This window comes from Protobothrops mucrosquamatus, unplaced genomic scaffold, assembly GCF_001527695.2.
Source record: "Protobothrops mucrosquamatus isolate PMUCROS unplaced genomic scaffold, P.Mucros_1.0 scaffold340, whole genome shotgun sequence".
Classification (NCBI taxonomy): Eukaryota; Metazoa; Chordata; class Lepidosauria; order Squamata; family Viperidae; genus Protobothrops; species Protobothrops mucrosquamatus.
Genome location: NW_015386677.1, coordinates 1080995 through 1091329, shown reverse-complemented (window position 1 = coordinate 1091329; position 10335 = coordinate 1080995).

Below are 10335 nucleotides of genomic sequence, written 5' to 3'. Positions count from 1 at the left end.
GACTGGCCTAGGGGGTATTTTAATTGGTTTTAACAAAATTTTAATAGAGCGGCCAATTCAAATATTTATTTTTAATTATTTTAGATTTGTATTTGGTATTTATGTGGGATTGTTTTAAACTGGCTGTAAGCCGCCCTGAGTCCTCCGGGAGAAGGGCGGGGTATAAATGAAATAAATAAATAAATAAATAAATAAAATAGAAATCCTGATCTTAGATGATTAAATTTCTCCTCATGAATTATCAGATGCCATGCCAACTCTTTCAGACCCTATTCTGAGGTTTATTGCATTTAAGAACTGGGAAGTAGAAAAGTTGCAAATAATGGGACTTGTGCTTCAGCCTCTTTCTCTGCAGCTTGTCTACCTCTGTATAATTGTATCACACTGTGGAACCCTATCTCTGCTGCCTATGTTAACTAATACAGAGGATTACAAGCAGGCTACAATACTGATACAGCTGATTTCCACTTAAAGAGCCCCAATGGTGGCTATGATCTGCTCGATAGAAAGGGGTCCATTCCAGGAAGGACCAATTTTCCAATGAGCTATGTCATCTTCCATTTGTTTGTGTCTGCCTTCAAATCAGTGTGAACTCCTGATGATTGCCAGAACTAATCCCTGCAGTTATCTTGACAAGGTTTCGGAAGTGGTTTGCTATTGTCACCTTCCTAGGGCTGAGAATGATGACTGGCTCAGTTACCCAGATAGCTTTATACCTTAAGTGGGACTCAAACTCAGGGCCTTCCCACTGCTTTAACCACCACACCAAAGTGGCTTTTATACTTTTATACACCTGGCTTTCCACAAACCCCAGTGATCAGGTGTAAAGCTACTGTCCATTGTTGATAATTGTGCAAATTAAAGTCAACAAAGTTGGCAGCAGGGGGAATGTGGTAAATGGTAAAATACACATGACAATGTGATCGCACAAATGGCACAATTTATATAGTTCTATTAGAGGTTAGTATGCAAATATATAATTGTGGGATTTGCTGGAGGATGTTACCATGTGCATAATATTATTGAGATCTGCTTTACAGGCTGCTGGCTATAAGAGAAAGCTGCTTTACATTTGTTTAAATCAATTGTTTGATTTGTTTAAAACTCAAATCAATTTGTTTGAGAATTGGAACACATTTGGACAATTTACAAGTGAAGAGAAATATAATATAATATTGTTTAGTAGGCAATGAATCCTATCAAAATACAGATGAATTTCTAATCATGTGCCTATAAGTTTTATATTTTTAAAGAAAATTAGATTATATTGCCTCTATTATATAAATCTGGTCCATGTCAAAGGGATAAGACAAAGGTTCACTCCACAATAACTAGCATGCTTAAAATCAAATGAGTAAAATACTTAAGGGAAAGATGAAGGGACAGAAAACTGAAGCATGAACAAAATAACATTAGCACAATCTCAAAATGAATAAAAACCTTCACAAATTGTACTTTACAAAGAAAGTTGGGTAGTGCATCTTGAGCAAATCCAAGCTAGCAATTCATTCATTTGGAACTGCATTAAAGTAACATTTTTATTTACTTCAGAAGATAGAGCTTGAACGCTGGTACAGTGATTCTCAGTTCTGAATCATTCAGGAGGACACAAAAGCATTTCTATGTATCTGTTTGTGATCCTGCTAATGAACATGTCATCGATAAAACAAAACTTTGGGTGTGGGTGCACTTGCCAGCAAAAAGAAAATGCTTTATTCTGAGTTCCTCAGACCCAACAGTAACTACAGGAACTGAATATCTAACTCTTGGCCTCTTGACATTTTTGATGAAACTTCTTTAGGCCCTAAACCAGTGGTGGCAAACCTATGGCATGGGTGCCAGAGGCGGCACTCGGAGCCCTCTCTGTGGGCACGCGTGTGGTTGCCCCAGCCTGCCTCCCCCCATGACCCCCTCCTCACCAGCAGCCCCCCTGGAGGAGAGTCACCCCTGAGTGTGGCCCACGTGGAGCAGCGCAGCCAAGGACATGGCAGCCAGGCAGCGTAGACAAGACTCTGCCCTCACACCCCATCACGCACAGTTGATGCTGCAGGGCGCGGGCAAGGGCATGGCCACCATGGCATTGCTGGGCTGCCTGGGCAATCTGCGGCAGGCCCTGGATGGCAGGCAGAGTGGGGGCGGAGCAGGGGTGGGGCAGGGGATGGAGTGGGGGCGGGGCCAGTTTTTGGGCACTCGGTCTCTGAAAGGTTCACCATCACTGCCCTAAACTTTCTCTTCTGTTTTTCCATTGTGATTGTTGCAGTCTGCATAAGCCATGACTTTATGTGTCCTTAGACTCCTACAGACTGTTTATCTGGTGTGGTAGTTTCTTTCTATGGAAGTACTGCGGTACAAATAAAACCTTCTTGAATCATTTAGCAGCCAGGAAGTAGTATGGGTTTATTTTTAACACCAGTATTCTGTTTTTAGTGAGAACACTTCATGCATTTAGTGTTGAATTTATTTAAAGTAAGTATAGCTATTAATAATATTATTCATTCTCTCAGGGCACAGTTATCTAACCAAGCACACATACTTAGCGCTCATGCTGAGACAGTGCTGACATTGTAAAGGATTATCCCAAAGAGATGCTGAGTGTATTTTTTTTTGTTCTGTTTTGTTTTAGTATTGCTAACTGTTACAGTAAAAATATACATTAGAATAAGCACAGATAACTTTTCCCACCAGTTATCTCCTGTCTTCCCTTTTTTCCTTCTTTCTCCTCAAGGTCATTTCTGATCTTGCCACATTTTCTTCTAGCACATGGTATTTACTATTGAGACAGTCAAAGAAACATTTCTACTCTATCCAAATCGTTAGTATTAAATGGTCATATACAGCAGGTGACTAGAAGTGAGATGAGTGTTGCAGCTTCCTTTTTGTCTCATCTTTAACATGGTTTATTGTAATTTATTGTTAGGAAGAACAATACTGATTCACCAGGCATCAGATTTAGTGCACTGGGATATTTTACGTCCTCCACCCCAATGACTTAGTCTTGTTTCTTTTAAAAACCACTGCTTTTCTGGGAGAAACATTCCCTCTTTCCTCAAATCTAATAGATCTAATAGCAGGTTTCACAACTTCTTCTTACTAAACTGCTTCTTACTAAAAAATCTGAGTAATACACATCATTAATAAGAGAATAAGTCCGACTATGTTAAATGTGAGTTAAATGAGTTAAAAGCTGTATAGGGCTGATACGCTGAGAATTATATTTTCAACATTATTCAGTATACTCCTTGCCAGTGACCCATGATTTTAATTCACAAAACTATTTATCCCACTTGTACATAATGTTCTAGGGAGGGGGAAGCTATCTCTTTGTGGATATGCATATATTTATAAAAATATACATATTTATTAAAAATTCAATTTCCAAAGTAATCTCAAGCTTTCCTCTCTTTTTTAGGAAAGAAAGTTTCCAAATAAGCATTGTGTGATATTCCCCTGAAATATTTTAAGTGTATATTTTGTGTGTGTGTGTGTGTGTGCGCGCGCGCGCGTGTGTATGTGTGTGTGTCTTAGCTTCTATAAACTGTCTTGCAACATTCAGAGAAATGTAAAATCTGATGAACAGTTACATTTCTCCATAGATCAATATTTCAGATTTCAGATTTGATACTGCATGTATTTCGTGAAGAGAGAAAATTATTCAAGCATTCTTATATATTTGTAATTGTGCTCTTAGAATTGAAAGCAACTTTTGGCCCTTTCTGTAGAAACTTATTTTGAGATGAAATTCCATGTCCAAATCCTTACAATCTGTGCTCACAACTCATTATATCCTGCTATACTTTGCCAAATTGTCAATTATAATTGCTGTTTCAAGAAGGAAATTGTAGAACACATTGACACAGATGCAATTATTCAAATGCCTAGAATATTACCACTGACTTTAGGCATGAGAAAAAAAAAATAATTGTGTGAAGATAATCAGTTTGAGAACGTTGTCTTAAGCAATTGTGAGATGAAGTTTTGGGAATAACATAGTCTGTGATGAAGTATGTCTATAAGTATAAAATAATTGCATAGCAAGTTCTGTAGAGTGGGTCCTACTGAAATGAGATTTGTGAAGATTTACTTTCATTAAAATTATAGTGCAAATTGTCTAAGCAAATATAATGGTTAACAAACATGGGCTATATTAGGCCAAATAGTTCAAGCCAAAAGTCCTTCTTCCTCCAAGGAGTAATAAATAAATCCGTTACTCCCCTTTAAGCATAAAGATCAAGTGCTCATATAGATCCTTCAAATACAGATATTTCTGTTCTAGGAGAGAGGAAAATAATAACATCTGGCAACTTGAGATTTGAAGATTGAATTCAAGGGTTGGAGAAGTTCAAAGCAATTTATGGAGAAAAAATAGATCAACATATTGCCTTGCAAAGTGAATTACATTGTCTCTTAGAAGACTTTATACAGATCTAAGCACCATTAAATTGAATGGAATTTACTTCTAAGACAGTCTTCCTATGATTGCATTCTGTAGAATAATAATCTCAAAATGGAACCCAAGGGTTAATCCAGAGGTGGGGAACTATGGCTTCTTTATGACTTGTGGATTTCAACTCCCAGAATTCCTGAGCAAGCATGGCTGGCTCAAGAATTTTGGGTGTTGAAGTCCACAAGTCATAAAAGGACCATAGTTCTCCACCGCTGGATTAATCATGTGTTTCTGAAGAATTCCTTACAAATAGCATTAAAATAAACTGAAGTTAGAATTGCACATCATCAGACATATTATGTTAAACTTCTCACAATGGGCTCTTTAGCTTACCATTTCTTTAGCATCACTTATTAGTTCATAGCAAATAGCTTTGATAAAAAAGAAAAAAGTAGATTTTTACTATTCGTTGCTGTTAAGGCTTTCTTCATTACATAATTTTAATGTATTTCTTTTACAATTGTTTTCACCTGACTTTAGTGATGGAAGCAATTGAATGCTGCCTTTCTTTTCCCAAATAGGAAGTATTTGGGTTGTTGCAAAATAGTCCAGATAGATCATAAGGCAAGTCATGTGGCAAAATGATACATTGAAATTTATGTACATGGTACGGGCGTCATGGTTCTGACAGAGATGAATAAAGCAGAACTCCGAGGCTTGCAAATTCCTCAAAGAACATGTTTATTAGTTATAAAGTATTGGCACATCAAATGTGAAACCAAATCTGGAGATACACATAACAATTCCCCAATACAAAGTTTAAAAATCCCACCCTTAAAACTATGCAAACAACTACATTCCCCAATACATCTTCTTGGCGGGCTTTTTACATAACGCCCAGCCTACAGTCTCAAGAGCAGCTGATGACTTTGGTTTCCACAGGAAAAAAGATTATTTTGACTAGCAAAGCACCTGGGCAACCACCCTCCCTCCGTCTATGTGGCAACCGAAAATGAATAGGAAAAATGGCTGCAGCCATGCTCATTTGTAAAGTAGACATTATGTTTGATATCCTAAAATATTGGTATTCTCGTAAAGATGAAAAAGTGGTCCAGGATGACTGGAGTTCAGGAACTTGGAGTTCAGGAACTTCTAAATTCAGGTGTACCTGACATCTAGAATATCACAAGCCACATACTACCTGTACTGTAGTTGAAGAAAAACAAGTTTTACTTATAGATGTGGTGATACTAAATAATAGCAGTGTAGCTCAAAAGACATTTGAAGTTTGTAAAATATTGGGACCAGAGATTATAGAATAAATCAGCAAATGTTTTTACCAGAGATTATAGAATAAATCAGCAAATGTTTTTACCAAATTGTTATAGCTGTACCTATACTGTTGTCAGCAGCTGAAAAAAATTAGAATTATTTGATCTTCTGATATTTACAAAAGATTTCGAACTAAGGTTGACTGTAAAGTACCAGCATTTGGTGAATAGTCCTCACAAGAAAAAATGATGATGATGATGATGATGATGATGATGATGATGATGATGATATTTGTATCTCATCTTTATTTTATACATCATGCATCATATTCTCACCTCCTATTTTTCCCACAGTGTGAGTGGGATGGTGCTAAGAGAAAGTGGTGGCCAGTTTACATGCCAAAGGAAGACTAGAACTCTCTGTTTCTAATTCAGCATTTTAATGATCACACACCAATTTAACAGCCACAAATGCAGTAGAGTTAAAAGCTAAAGATGCATAGCCCTTTGTAGATTACCATATAATGTAAACTTTTCAAGTGGCTGGCCATTTCTGCTAGAAAGAGAAAAAAATACTACAAGTGTAAGCACAAATTTTTGCTACTACTTTCCCACCATTTTGAGGCACATTAGAAAAAGAATAATATGTCAATCTTAGAACATTTAAAGTTGGGGGGAGATATAATACTACTACTACTACTACTAGTAGTAGTAGTAGTATAGTAGTAGTAGTAGTAGTAATAATAATAATAATAATAATAATAATAATAATAATAATAATAATAATAATAATAATAATAATAATAATAATAATAATAATAATAATAATAATAATAATAAAAGTTGGAAGGGACTTTGGAGGTCATCTAGTCATCTAGTCCAAACCCCTGCTCAGACAGGAAACCCTATACCATTTCAGACAAATGGCTGTCCAGTCTCTTCTTAAAAACGTCCAGCGTTGGAGCATTCACCGCTTCTGGAGGCAGGTTGTTTCACTGGTTAATTGTTCTAACTGTCAGGAAGTTTCTCCTTAGTTCTAGATTGCTTCTCTCCTTGATTAGTTTCCATCCGTTGCTTCTTGTCCTGCCTTCAGGTACTTTGTAGAATAGCTTGACTCTCTCTTCTTTGTGGCAACCCCTGAGATATTGGAATACTATCATATCACCCCTCATTCTTCTTTTCATTAAACTAGACATACCCAATTCCAGCAACCATTCCTTATATGTTTTATCCTCCAGTCCCCTAATCATCTTTGTTGCTCTTCTCTGTACTCTTTCTAGAGTCTCAGCATCTTTTTTACATCGTGGTGACCAAAACTGGATGCAGTATTCCAAGTGTGGCCTTACCAAGGCATTGTAAAGTGGTATTAATACTTCACGTGATCTTGATTCTATCCCTCTGTTAATGCAGCCTAGCACTGTGTTGTTGTTTTTTCGGCAGCTGCAGCACACTGCTGTCTCATATGTAAGTGATTGTCCACTAAGATCCCTCTCACAGTTGCTACTATTGAGCAAGCTACCACCTATACTATACCTGTACAATTGGTTTTTCTGCCTAAATGTAGAACCTTACTTTTTTCACCATTGAATTTCATTTTGTTAGATAGCTCCCAGTGTTCAAGTCTGTCCAGATCCTCCTGTATCTTAAGCCTATCTTCTGGAGTGTTGGCTATTCCTGCCAGCTTGGTGTCATCTGCAAATTTGATGAGTTCCCCATCTATCCCCTCGTCCAAATCGTTGATGAAGATGTTGAAGAGCACTGGGCCCAGAACAGAGCCCTGGGGCACCCCACTACACACTTCCCTCCAAGTAGATGCAGTTCCATTGAGGACCACACACTGAGTACGGCTGGTCAGCCAGCTACGGATCCATCTGTGATGTTACTCTGAGTCACTTGAGTCACCACCCAATCTAGGAATGTGTGCAAATGGCATCCCGTGAGATGGGCAATTTCTAAATTCAATATATAAGTAAAATAATATAAACACAATGCTACGCAATATGAAGAAACCTCTAAAAAAAACACCAATAAAACAGTCCCACCGAGTCCTATGTGATACATTTCCCGTTTTGTACCATAACTCTCCCTACTTTAATTCTCAATTTCTATTCCTAAGCAGCTAAGATGAAAAACTGCTGATAAACTGTCAAAAACAAAAAGTATGAATTTTGGTAAAAACCTAGCATTAATAATATGACTATTAATGGCAAAAAATTAGAACAACTCAGATGTTTTAAATAATTGGAAATCTCTATCCAGTATTTGTAGATAGAGATGCACATCTGGTTTATCTATCCCAAATCACCCAACAGAGTACTTTTGCTATTTTCTCTTTTTATTTCTCTAAAGGTAGTCATTATAAGAGACAAAAAATAATGGCACAGCTATTGGATGGTGCACAATTAAGACTTTACTATAATTTAGTTACAGCAGAGAAGGTACAGAGTTTTTAAGTGCAATTATGTAAGTCCCTCAATGTACAGTATGTCCAAAACAAATTTAAGATTAGAACTGGGAATTAGAAGGAGAGAGCCCTGAATCTTGACTGTTATTTTTAATTACTGTCTGAAATTATGGTTTATCCCAACAGAGCTGACTTCTCTGATAATCAAGGATAGTTGCTACCCACATAGAAGATCCCTTTTAGAGAAAAATTTACTCTCTATGGTTTCTCTTGAGAGGCATTAGAAGGGATGGGATATGATTAAGCAGAAAAACTACTGAAAGAAAGAATTTAAAACATAGGATGGCAACAAGATATTAGTATGTGATCAAGACAATGTAAGTCTTTACTACAGTGCCAGCTGATCATTGCCAATCCTTGGAAAAAATTGCAAACATTGTAGAGCATTTTCCACAGCAAGTCTGAATGCGTCATGACTTTATGCTGTCATGGATGGCAGATATCAATAGATTCCCCACATGAAACCTGCCTGATTCCCAAGCTACAAAAAATGTGGGATATATCCCTCTATATTGTAATTTTTAAAGGGATTTATGTACCATGTTAGTTAAACCCCTTATAAAAGAAGGGTAGTTATAAAAGATGGGTAGTCCATGACGACTGATAAATCTCCTTTCACCTAGCAGACCATAGGGCCATGTTTCCCATAATGTAGCCAAATTTTGTCTAACAGCTATGAGAAACAAATAGGAACAAATTGAATGCAATTTGATAAAATTTGATTTTATTAAAAATCTTTTCTCTTTTCCTTTCCTTTCCTTTTCTCCTGTCCTGTCCTGTCTTTGGTCATTTTATTTTGCTTTTTGGAGCTTCCCTTACTGTTGCATTTATGCATTATGAAGGATCTTATATCTATAGGCTATTTGGGATCAAACTAGCTTGCTTACTAACTCCTCACATCATTTTGTGGGGGGGGGGGGGAAGTGAAAACTGCATTACAGAATCCCTAAGAAGGTAAGCTAACTTATGGGGCATGGGAGCAATTATAAGAGAAATGTCCTTGGGGATTTGGACAAATGTCCTGGTACAGACAGCTACAGTTTCAAAAGATGAAATAAAGTGAAGATACATCAATTCCTTGCTTGTTATTCTTATAGATATATAGGCAACTTTGATGAGAAACATCAGATATTTTTTTAGCAAGCAAAGAGGCAAAAAGGGGAGTTAAACAGAAAAAGAAGACAGTTTAAAGTTAACTAATTAACTATTCCTACAATTTATATGCGGTTCAATTCTAAACAAACTCTAATATTACAAACAAAACAAAAATAAGATAAAAACAACATGAACCTCTGATTCCAGTATCCACAGTAAACATTGTTATCATTGACACGGCCAAGAAACAGTCATAAGGACAGCCGTTGCCTATTGCAGGAAGATGACAACCCCATCATCAAACTCCAAAGTCTAGGTTGTCTTTCAAATATAGTTTATCTACTGTAAAAGGCTGTGAAGTTCTGAAACACATACACACGCACACACACATACTCAGTGACACAAACCCAAACTAACCTCATATGTTTTCATTTTAAGGAAGATCCAATATTTCTGTCAATTTTCATGGTAGTGGTATATATTCACTGTAACAATATGCCTTCTAACAGAACTTGGCAGAGCTTAATGAAGAGAAAGATTACTTACTACATTGAATAGTTTTATTAAAGCAACTTTAAATTACCTTTGATGGATTTTTTTCATGCTTGACTTGAACCCGAATAGCCATAATGATTGGATAACTTTACATTAAAGAGACATGTAATATTATCAGAATAACATGTAGCATGAAAGAACTTTTGTACTACAGAAGTAAAATTATTCCAGATATAGTATAACTGTTCATGTTTTCTGCTATGTTAGGAATTCAGAATTTCTTTTGCTTGGGCCCCAAGAGAAAAGAAATGCATTTGTGAAATACACTTTTAACAATATAATTGTATACTATATATATATGTATATTATAGCCATGCCAAGTAGCCATGCAGGTTGAGTTCTAATTAACTGAAATAATTCACATCTATCTATTTCTTCCAGTAATAACTAACTTTAAGAATCTTCTTATCTTAAAATTTCCAATTTCTGACAATGGTACTTTCTACCACCAAGCTTTAAGCTTTTTCCCCAACCTTCCCTCCATTGTCTTTCATTCTTGGTTCTGCTCTTTGACTCCTAAGGTGGCCTGTCTTCTCATAACAAAGTCACTGGGAACCTCTTTTGCC